Below are 12234 nucleotides of genomic sequence, written 5' to 3'. Positions count from 1 at the left end.
ATTGGTCATCATCGATGAGCGTGAGCGAAGGCCAACCGCATCATTGACGACTTCGGCGACGCGTCGGTGCTGTCACAGGGCACCCATGACGCCCAAGCGGTGAGATCCGACATGCCGACGGTGATAAACCACGACTAAGACTAGGGCTATTGCTCGTTTTAGCTTACATTATCTAATTTTAGCTTTAGTTTAGCTCTAAATAAGTTCTATCTACTTTTAATTATGAACTATACGAATGTGTTATGAAGAGTGCTATCTATAATTTTGCTCTTTTTGATCTTATTTTAGTTTCAAATCCGAGTTTTGAATCATAGACGACTATAACATCTTATTCAGCCCTCTTGTACATGTAACTTGCGCACATTTTCAATCAGGTGGGGATGTTGATATCAAGCGTGTTATTTGTACAGTATTTACAATAACATCCGCAAATTATAAAATGTTATTTATAGCCATATGAATTAAAATGCGGATATAAGGATGCAGATTTATAGCCATCAGAAATCGGGCATGTTACCTAACTCAGCCCTCCTATATAACATCTTAATAATTACTAAGGGAAATCAGTCATGTAATCCATGACTAAATCTTTTGTTGTGCATTATTTTATCAATCTAGAGGAAGGATATTGCATTTCTTTTTTTCTTGCGAAAATATCATATCTATTATAAAGATTCACTGGAAGTACATAGCATCCCCAAATATAATAAAAATTGCACCGAGGTCCATGGACAACCAAACGACCATTGCCTCTGCCAAAATGAGCCTCCGATGCGCCATTGTCGCCGCTCCCATACCGGAGCTGGCCTGACCTTATCGATGACAGCCGGGAAGTCTTCATGCACGTGCCCCTAAGGACCAACGTTCGGGAGCTGCAGTCGTCGCCATTGAACCCTTTGTCGGGGGTTGGGTGCAACATATGCCAAAGGATGGCTTATCATGTTGGGGACGAGTAGAACGTCGCCGGTGCCTGGAAACGGGATAAGGCGAAGACATGCACGCCGGCGGATCTTACCCAGCTTCAGGGCTCTCCGGGGAGATAATACCCCTACTGCTGCTCTACGGGGTCTCCGCATGATCACTATGGCAAAGTGTTTACACGGTTGCTCCTTGAGCTGTTTCCTGGAGGTAGGAGAAGGCAAGGCTAGCTCTCTCCTTCCTATATGATCTGGTCTAGTGCTAATGGATTCCAACCCTTTGCATGGATGCCCTGGGGGGTTTATATAGGCCTACCCCCCAGGGGTATAATGGTAATCCGGCTGGGCGCGGGCCCAGCCGTCAGTCTCTCTGGCCGTCGTCTTCTCCGCTGACTCCTGGGGCCCGCTGACTGGTGGGCCCCGCCGACTGGCTTGGTGTGGAGCCGACAGGCCGCGTCCGCCGCGGGCGGGTCTTTGCCGGCTGCAGATTACTGTAGTTGTGCCTCTAATGACGCAGGCTCGGTCATGAGGTCGTGGCGACAGCCCCGCCGTCTGGCGAGCGATCACTGTGGCCACTACTTGTCGTGTCTGATTAATGGCGCGTGGGGCCCGTGGGAGGGGCCGGCCGACTTCTGGTGGCCGACTCCCATCCGGGCCGACTGGTGGTGCTTTCGCCGTCTTTCGTACGCCCGCCGACTGGTGGGGCCCATCATCCCTGGGTCGTACCAGCAGGCCGTCGTGGGCACAGGGCTCCGCCCCCTGGGGCTGATGTCAGGGCCGGCATGGCAACAGTGTCGCGCCGTGCAGAGATCTCCGCGGGTACGGCGTACTGTAGCCACGCCTGAAGGAAATATGCCCTAGAGGCAATAATAAAGTTATTATTTATTTCCTTATAATCATGATAAATGTTTATTATTCATGCTAGAATTGTATTAACCGGAAACATAATACATGTGTGAATACATAGACAAACAAAGTGTCACTAGTATGCCTCTACTTGACTAGCTCGTTAATCAAAGATGGTTATGTTTCCTAACCATGAACGATGAGTTGTTATTTGATTAACGAGGTCACATCATTAGTTGAATGATCTGATTGACATGACCCATTCCATTAGCTTAGCACACGATCGTTTAGTATGTTGCTATTGCTTTCTTCATGACTTATACATGTTCCTATGACTATGAGATTATGCAACTCCCGTTTGCCGGAGGAACACTTTGGGTGCTACCAAACGTCACAACGTAACTGGGTGATTATAAAGGAGCATTACAGGTGTCTCCGAAGGTAGATGTTGGGTTGGCGTATTTCGAGATTAGGATTTGTCACTCCGATTGTCGGAGAGGTATCTCTGGGCCCTCTCGGTAATACACATCACATAAGCCTTGCAAGCATTGCAACTAATATGTTAGTTGTGAGATGATGTATTACGGAACGAGTAAAGAGGCTTGCCGGTAACGAGATTGAACTAGGTATTGGATACCGACGATCGAATCTCGGGCAAGTAACATACCGATGACAAAGGGAACAACGTATGTTGTTATGCGGTCTGACCGATAAAGATCTTCGTAGAATATGTAGGAGCCAATATGGGCATCCAGGTCCCGCTATTGGTTATTGACCGGAGACATGTCTCGGTCATGTCTACATTGTTCTCGAACCCGTAGGGTCCGCACGCTTAAGGTTACGATGACAGTTACATTATGAGTTTATGCATTTTGATGTACCGAAGGTTGTTCGGAGTCCGGGATGTGATCACGGACATGACGAGGAGTCTCGAAATGGTCGAGACGTAAAGATTGATATATTGGAAGCCTATGTTTGGACATCGAAAGTGTTCCGGGTGAAATCGGGATTTTACCGGGTTACCGGGAGGGTTACCGGAACCCCCCGGGAGCCATATGGGCCTTCATGGGCCTTAGTGGAAAGGAGAAAGGGGCAGCCCAAGGTGGCTGCGCCTCTTCCACCTCCCCTAGTCCTATTAGGACTAGGAGAAGGTGGCCGGCCCCCCTCTCTCCCTTCCCCTCCGAGGAATCCTAGTTGGACTAGGATTGGGGGGAGGAATCCTACTCCCAGAGGGAGTAGGACTCTCCTGCGCCTCCCTCCTTGGCCGGCCAGCCTCCCCCCTCTACTCCTTTATATACGGAGGCAGGGGACACCTCTAGACACACAAGTGGATCCACGTGATCTATTCCTTAGCCGTGTGCGGTGCCTCCTGCCACCATATACCTCGATAATACTGTAGCGGAGTTTAGGCGAAGCCCTGCTGCTGTAGTACATCAAGATCGTCACCACGCCGTCGTGCTGACGGAACTCTTCCCCGACACTTTGCTGGATCGGAGTCCGGGGATCGTCATCGAGCTGAACGTGTGCTCGAACTCGGAGGTGCCGTAGTTTCGGTGCTTGATCGGTTGGATCGTGAAGACGTACGACTACTTCCTCTACGTCGTGTCATCGCTTCCGCAGTCGGTCTGCGTTGGGTACGTAGACAACACTCTCCCCCTCGTTGCTATGCATCACATGATCTTGCGTGTGCGTAGGAATTTTTTTTTGAAATTACTACGAAACCCAACAGTGGCATCCGGGCCTAGGTTATTTATGTTGATGTTATATGCACGAGTAGAACACAAGTGAGTTGTGGACGATACAAGTCATACTGCCTACCAGCATTTCATACTTTGGTTCGGCGGTATTGTTGGACGAGACGACCCGGACCAACCTTACGCGTACGCTTACGCGAGACCGGTTCCCTCGACGTGCTTTGCACATAGATGGCTTGCGGGCGACTGTCTCTCCAACTTTAGTTGAACCGAGTATGGCTACGCCCGGTCCTTGCGAAGGTTAAAACGGAGTCTATTTGACAAACTATCGTTGTGGTTTTGATGCGTAGGTGAGATTGGTTCTTACTTAAGCCCGTAGCAGCCACGTAAAACATGCAACAACAAAGTAGAGGACGTCTAACTTGTTTTTGCAGGGCATGTTGTGATGTGATATGGTCAAGGCATGATGCTGAATTTTATTGTATGAGATGATCATGTTTTGTAACCGAGTTATCGGCAACTGGCAGGAGCCATATGGTTGTCGCTTTATTGTATGCAATGCAATCGCGATGTAATGCTTTACCTTATTACTAAACGGTAGTGATAGTCGTGGAAGCATAAGATTGGCAAGACGACAACGATGCTACGATGGAGATCAAGGTGTCGCGCCGGTGACGATGGTGATCACGACGGTGCTTCGATGGAGATCACAAGCACAAGATGATGATGGCCATATCATATCACTTATATTGATTGCATGTGATGTTTATCCTTTATGCATCTTATCTTGCTTTGATTGACGGTAGCATTATAAGATGATCTCTCACTAAATTATCAAGAAGTGTTCTCCCTGAGTATGCACCGTTGCGAAAGTTCTTCGTGCTGAGACACCACGTGATGATCGGGTGTGATAGGCTCTACGTTCAAATACAACGGGTGCAAAACAGTTGCGCACGCAGAATACTCAGGTTATACTTGACGAGCCAAGCATATACAGATATGGCCTCGGAACACGGAGACCGAAAGGTCGAGCGTGAATCATATAGTAGATATGATCAACATAATGATGTTCACCAATGAAACTACTCCATCTCACGTGATGATCGGACATGGTTTAGTTGATTTGGATCACGTGATCACTTAGAGGATTAGAGGGATGTCTATCTAAGTGGGAGTTCTTAAGTAAAATGATTAATTGAACTTAAATTTATCATGAACTTAGTACCTGATAGTATCTTGCTTGTTTATATTGATTGTAGATAGATGGCTCGTGCTGTTGTTCCGTTGAATTTTAATGCGTTCCTTGAGAAAGCAAAGTTGAAAGATGATGGTAGCAATTACACGGACTGGGTCCGTAACTTGAGGATTATCCTCATTGCTGCACAGAAGAATTACGTCCTGGAAGCACCGCTGGGTGCCAGGCCTGCTGCTGGAGCAACACCAGATGTTATGAACTTCTGGCAGAGCAAAGCTAATGACTACTCGATATTTCAGTGTGCCATGCTTTACGGCTTAGAATCGGGACTTCAACGACGTTTTGAACGTCATGGAGCATATGAGATGTTCCAGGAGTTGAAGTTAATATTTCAAGCAAATGCCCGGATTGAGAGATATGAAGTCTCCAATAAATTCTATAGCTGCAAGATGGAGGAGAATAGTTCTGTCAGTGAGCATATACTCAAAATGTCTGGGTATAATAATCACTTGATTCAATTGGGAGTTAATCTTCCAGATGATTGCGTCATTGACAGAATTCTCCAATCACTGCCACCAAGCTACAAGAGCTTTGTGATGAACTATAATATGCAAGGGATGAACAAGACTATTCCCGAGCTCTTCGCGATGCTGAAAGCTGCGGAGGTAGAAATCAAGAAAGAGCATCAAGTGTTGATGGTCAACAAGACCACTAGTTTCAAGAAAAAGGGCAAAGGGAAGAAGAAGGGGAACTTCAAGAAGAACAACAAGCCAGTTGCTGCTCAAGAGAAGAAACCCAAGTCTGGACCGAAGCCTGAAACTGAGTGCTTCTACTGCAAGCAGACTGGTCACTGGAAGCGGAACTGCCCCAAGTATTTGGCGGATAAGAAGGATGGCAAAGTGAACAAAGGTATATGTGATATACATGTTATTGATGTGTACCTTACTAATGCTCGCAGTAGCACCTGGGTATTTGATACTGGTTCTGTTGCTAATATTTGCAACTCGAAACAGGGGCTACAGATTAAGCGAAGATTGGCTAAGGACGAGGTGACGATGCGCGTGGGAAACGGTTCCAAAGTCGATGTGATTGCAGTCGGCACGCTACCTCTACATCTACCTTCGGGATTAATATTAGACCTAAATAATTGTTATTTGGTGCCAGCGTTGAGCATGAACATTATATCTGGATCTTGTTTAATGCGAGACGGTTATTCATTTAAATCAGAGAATAATGGTTGTTCTATTTATATGAGTAATATCTTTTATGGTCATGCACCCTTGAAGAGTGGTCTATTCTTATTGAATCTCGATAGTAGTAATACACATATTCATAATGTTGAAGCCAAAAGATGCAGAGTTGATAATGAAAGTGCAACTTATTTGTGGCACTGTCGTTTAGGTCATATCGGTATAAAGCGCATGAAGAAACTCCATACTGATGGACTTTTGGAACCACTTGATTATGAATCACTTGGTACTTGCGAACCGTGCCTCATGGGCAAGATGACTAAAACACCGTTCTCCAGTACTATGGAGAGAGCAACAGATTTGTTGGAAATCATACATACTGATGTATGTGGTCCGATGAATATTGAGGCTCGTGGCGGATATCGTTATTTTCTCACCTTCACAGATGATTTGAGCAGATATGGATATATCTACTTAATGAAACATAAGTCTGAAACATTTGAAAAGTTCAAAGAATTTTAGAGTGAAGTTGAAAATCATCGTAACAAGAAAATAAAGTTTCTACGATCTGATCGTGGAGGAGAATATTTGAGTTACGAGTTTGGTGTACATTTGAAAAACTGTGGAATAGTTTCGCAACTCACGCCACCCAGAACACCACAACGTAATGGTGTGTCCGAACGTCGTAATCGTTCTTTACTAGATATGGTGCGATCTATGATGTCTCTTACTGATTTACCGCTATCGTTTTGGGGTTATGCTCTAGAGACGGTCGCATTCACATTAAATACGGCACCATCAAAATCCGTTGAGACGACGCCTTATGAACTGTGGTTTGGCAAGAAACCAAAGTTGTCGTTTCTTAAAGTTTGGGGCTGCGATGCTTATGTGAAAAAGCTTCAACCTGATAAGCTCGAACCCAAATCGGAGAAATGTGTCTTCATAGGATATCCAAAGGAAACTATTGGATACACCTTCTATCACAGATCCGAAGGCAAGACTTTTGTTGCTAAATTCGGAAACTTTCTTGAGAAGGAGTTTCTCTCGAAAGAAGTGAGTAGGAGGAAAGTAGAACTTGACGAGGTAACTGTACCTGCTCCCTTGTTGGAAATTAGTACATCACAGAAAATTGTTTCTGCGACACCTACACCAATAAGTGAGGAAGTTAATGATAATGATCATGAAACTTTAGAACAAGATACTACTGAACCTCATAGATCAACCAGAGTAAGATCTGCACCAGAGTGGTACGGTAATCCAGTTCTGGAAGTCATGCTACTAGATCATGATGAACCTACGAACTATGAAGAAGCGATGGTGAGCCCAGATTCCGCAAAGTGGCTTGAAGCCATGAAATCTGAGATGGGATCCATGTATGAGAACAAAGTATGGACTTTGGTTGACTTGCCCGATGATTGGAAAGCAATTGAGAATAAATGGATCTTCAAGAAGAAGACTGACGCTGATGGTAATGTTACTGTCTACAAAGCTCGACTTGTCGCGAAAGGTTTTCGACAAGTTCAAGGGATTGACTATGATGAGACCTTTTCACCCGTAGCGATGCTTAAGTCCGTCCGAATCATGTTAGCGATTGCCGCATTTTATGATTATGAAATTTGGCAGATGGATGTCAAAACTGCATTCCTGAATGGATTTCTGGAAGAAGAGTTGTATATGATGCAACCGGAAGGTTTTGTCGATCCAAAGGGAGCTAACAAAGTGTGCAAGCTCCAGCGATCCATTTATGGACTGGTGCAAGCCTCTCGGAGTTGGAATAAACGCTTTGATAGTGTGATCAAAGCATTTGGTTTTATACAGACTTTCGGAGAAGCCTGTATTTACAAGAAAGTGAGTGGGAGCTCTGTAGCATTTCTGATATTATATGTGGATGACATATTACTAATTGGAAATGATATAGAATTTCTGGATAGCATAAAGGGATACTTGAATAAAAGTTTTTCAATGAAAGACCTCGGTGAAGCTGCTTACATATTAGGCATTAAGATCTATAGAGATAGATCAAGACGCTTAATTGGACTTTCACAAAGCACATACCTTGACAAAATTTTGAAGAAGTTCAAAATGGATCAAGCAAAGAAAGGGTTCTTGCCTGTGTTACAAGGTGTGAAATTGAGTAAGACTCAATGCCTGACCACTGCAGAAGGTAGAGAGAATATGAAAGATGTTCCCTATGCATCAGCCATAGGATCTATCATGTATGCAATGCTGTGTACCAGACCTGATGTGTGCCTTGCTATAAGTTTAGCAGGTAGGTACCAAAGTAATCCAGGAATGGATCACTGGACAGCGGTCAAGAACATCCTGAAATACCTGAAAAGGACTAAGGATATGTTTCTCGTATATGGAGGTGACAAAGAGCTCACCGTAAAAGGTTACGTTGATGCAAGCTTTGACACTGATCCGGACGATTCTAAATCGCAAACCGGATATGTGTTTACATTAAACGGTGGAGCTGTCAGTTGGTGCAGTTCTAAACAAAGCGTCGTAGCGGGATCTACATGTGAAGCGGAGTACATAGCTGCTTCAGAAGCAGCGAACGAAGGAGTCTGGATGAAGGAGTTCATATCCGATCTAGGTGTCATACCTAATGCATCGGGTCCAATGAAAATCTTTTGTGACAATACTGGTGCAATTGCCTTGGCAAAGGAATCCAGATTTCACAAAAGGACCAAACACATCAAGAGACGCTTCAACTCCATCCGGGATCTAGTCCAGGTGGGATACATAGAGATTTGCAAGATACATACGGATCTGAATGTTGCAGACCCGTTGACTAAGCCTCTTCCACGAGCAAAACATGATCAGCACCAAAGCTCCATGGGTGTTAGAATCATTACAGTGTAATCTAGATTATTGACTCTAGTGCAAGTGGGAGACTCTGAAGGAAATATGCCCTAGAGGCAATAATAAAGTTATTATTTATTTCCTTATATCATGATAAATGTTTATTATTCATGCTAGAATTGTATTAACCGGAAACATAATACTTGTGTGAATACATAGACAAACTAAACGTCACTAGTGTGCCTCTACTTGACTAGCTCGTTAATCAAAGATGGTTATGTTTCCTAACCATAGACATGTGTTGTCATTTGATTAACGGGATCACATCATTAGGAGAATGATGTGATTGACATGACCCATTCCATTAGCTTAGCACCCGATCGTTTAGTATGTTGCTATTGCTTTCTTCATGACTTATACATGTTCCTATGACTATGAGATTATGCAACTCCCGTTTGCCGGCGGAACACTTTGTGTGCTACCAAACGTCACAACATAACTGGGTGATTATAAAGGAGCTCTACAGGTGTCTCAAAGGTACATGTTGGGTTGGCGTATTTTGAAATTAGGATTTGTCACTCCGATTGTCGGAGAGGTATCTCTCGGCCCTCTCGGTAATGCACATCACATAAGCCTTGCAAGCATTGCAACTAATGAGTTAGTTGCGAGATGACATATTACGAAACGAGTATAAAGAGACTTGCCGGTAACGAGATTGAACTAGGTATTGAGATACCGACGATCGAATCTCGGGCAAGTAACATACCGATGACAAAGGGAACAAACTATGTTGTTATGCGGTCTGACCAATAAAAGATATTCGTAGAATATGTGGGAGCCAATATGAGCATCCAGGTTCTGCTATTGTTTATTGGCCGAAGACATGTCTCGGTCATGTCTACATTGTTCTCGAACCCGTAGGGTCCGCACGCTAAACGTTACGATGACAGTTTTATTATGAGTTTATATATTTTGATGTACCGAAGTTTGTTCGAAGTCCCAGATGTGATCACGGACATGACGAGGAGTCTCAAAATGATCGAGACATAAAGATTGATATATTGGACGGCTATATTCGGACACCGGAAGTGTTCCGGGTGATTTCGGAGAAAACCGGAGTGCCGGAGGGTTACCGGAACCCCCCCGGGAGAAGTAATGGGCCTTATGGGCCCTAGTGGAGAGAGAGAGAGGGGCGGCCAGGGTGGGCCGCGTGCCCCCTCCCCCTCTGGTCCGAATTGGACTAGGAGAGGGGGGGCGGCGCCCCCCTTTCCTTCTCCCTCTCCCCCTTCCTTTCCCCCTCCTAGTAGGAGTAGGAAAGAGGGGAGTCCTACTCCTACTAGGAGGAGGACTCCTCCTCCTTGGCGCGCCATAGGGCCGGCTGGCCTCCCCCCCCCCCCTTGCTCCTTTATATACGGGGGCAGGGGGCACCTCTAGACACACAAGTTGATCTTCAAGATCGTTCTCTTAGCCGTGTGCGGTGCCCCCCTCCACCATAGTCCTCGATAATATTGTAGTGGTGCTTAGGCGAAGCCCTGCGACAGTAGAACATCAAGATCGTCACCACGCCATTGTGCTGACAGAACTCTTCCCCGACACTTTGCTGGATCGGAGTCCGGGGATCGTCATCGAGCTGAACGTGTGCTAGAACTCGGAGGTGCCGTAGTTTCGGTGCTTGATCGGTCGGGCCGTGAAGACATATGACTACATCAACCGCGTTGTCATAACGCTTCCGCTGTCGGTCTATGAGGGTACGTAGATTACACTCTCCCCTCTCGTGGCTATGCATCACCATGATCTTGCGTGTGCGTAGGAAAATTTTTGAAATTACTACGTTCCTCAACAGTGGCATCCGAGCCTAGGTTTTATGTGTCGATGTTATATGCACGAGTAGAACACAAGTGAGTTGTGGGCGACATAAGTCATACTGCTTACCAGCATGTCATACTTTGGTTCGGCGGTATTGTTGGATGAAGCAGCCCGGACAGACATTACGCGTACGCTTACGCGAGACTGGTACTACCGATGTGCTTTGCACACAGGTGGCTGGCGGGTGTCAGTTTCTCCAACTTTAGTTGAACCGAGTGTGGCTACGCCCGGTCCTTGCGAAGGTTAAAACAGCACCAACTTGACAAACTATCATTGTGGTTTTGATGCGTAGGTAAGATTGATTCTTGCTTAAGCCCGTAGCAGCCACGTAAAACTTGCAACAAACAAAGTAGAGGACGTCTAACTTGTTTTTGCAGGGCATGTTGTGATGTGATATGGTCAAGACATGATGCTAAATTTTATTGTATGAGATGATCATGTTTTGTAACCGAGTTATCGGAAAATGGCAGGAGCCATATGGTTGTCGCGTTATTGTATGCAATGCAATTGCGCTGTAATGCTTTACTTTATCACTAAGCGGTAGCGATAGTCATGGAAGCATAAGATTGGCGAGACGACAACGATGCTACGATGATGATCAAGGTGTCGCGCCGGTGACGATGGTGATCATGACGGTGCTTCCAATATGGAGATCACAAGCACAAGATGATGATGGCCATATCATATCACTTATATTGATTGCATGTGATGTTTGTCTTTTATGCATCTTATCTTGCTTTGATTGACGGTCGCATTTTAAGATGATCTCTCGCTAATTATCAAGAAGTGTTCTCCCTGAGTATGCACCATTGTGAAAGTTCTTTGTGCTGAGACACCACGTGATGATCGGGTGTGATAGGCTCTACGTTCAAATACAATGGGTACAAAACAGTTGCACACGCGGAATACTCAGGTTATACTTGACGAGCCAAGCATATACAGATATGTCCTCGGAACACGGAGACCGAAAGGTCGAGCGTGAATCATATAGTTGATATGATCAACATAGTGATGTTCACCAATGAAACTACTCCATCTCACGTGATGATCGGACATGGTTTAGTTGATTTGGATCACGTGATCACTTAGAGGATTAGAGGGATGTCTAACTAAGTGGGAGTTCTTTAGTAATATGATTAATTGAACTTAAATTTATTATGAACTTAGTACCTGATAGTATCTTGCTTGTTTATGTTTGATTGTAGATAGATGGCCCGTGCTGTTGTGCCGTTGAATTTTAATGCGTTCCTTGAGAAAGCAAAGTTGAAAGATGATGGTAGCAATTACACGGACTAGGTCCATAACTTGAGGATTATCCTCATTGCTGCATAGAAGAATTACGTCCTGGAAGCACCGCTGGGTGCCAGGCCTGCTGCTGGAGCAACACCAGATGTTATGAACGTCTGGTAGAGCAAAGCTGATGACTACTCGATAGTTCAGTGTGCCATGCTTTACGGCTTAGAACCGGGACTTCAACGACGTTTTGAACGTCATGGAGCATATGAGATGTTCCAGGAGTTGAAGTTAATATTTCAAGCAAATGCCCGGATTGAGAGATATGAAGTCTCCAATAAGTTCTATAGCTGCAAGATGGAGGAGAACAGTTCTGTCAGTGAGCATATACTCAAAATGTATGGGTATAATGATCACTTGATTCAATTGGGAGTTAATCTTCTAGATGATTGCGTCATTGACAGAATTCTCCAATCACTTCCACCTAG

Source organism: Triticum urartu, chromosome 6 (assembly GCF_003073215.2).
Source record: "Triticum urartu cultivar G1812 chromosome 6, Tu2.1, whole genome shotgun sequence".
Lineage (NCBI taxonomy): Eukaryota > Viridiplantae > Streptophyta > Magnoliopsida > Poales > Poaceae > Triticum > Triticum urartu.
This window is presented reverse-complemented; position numbering follows the sequence as displayed.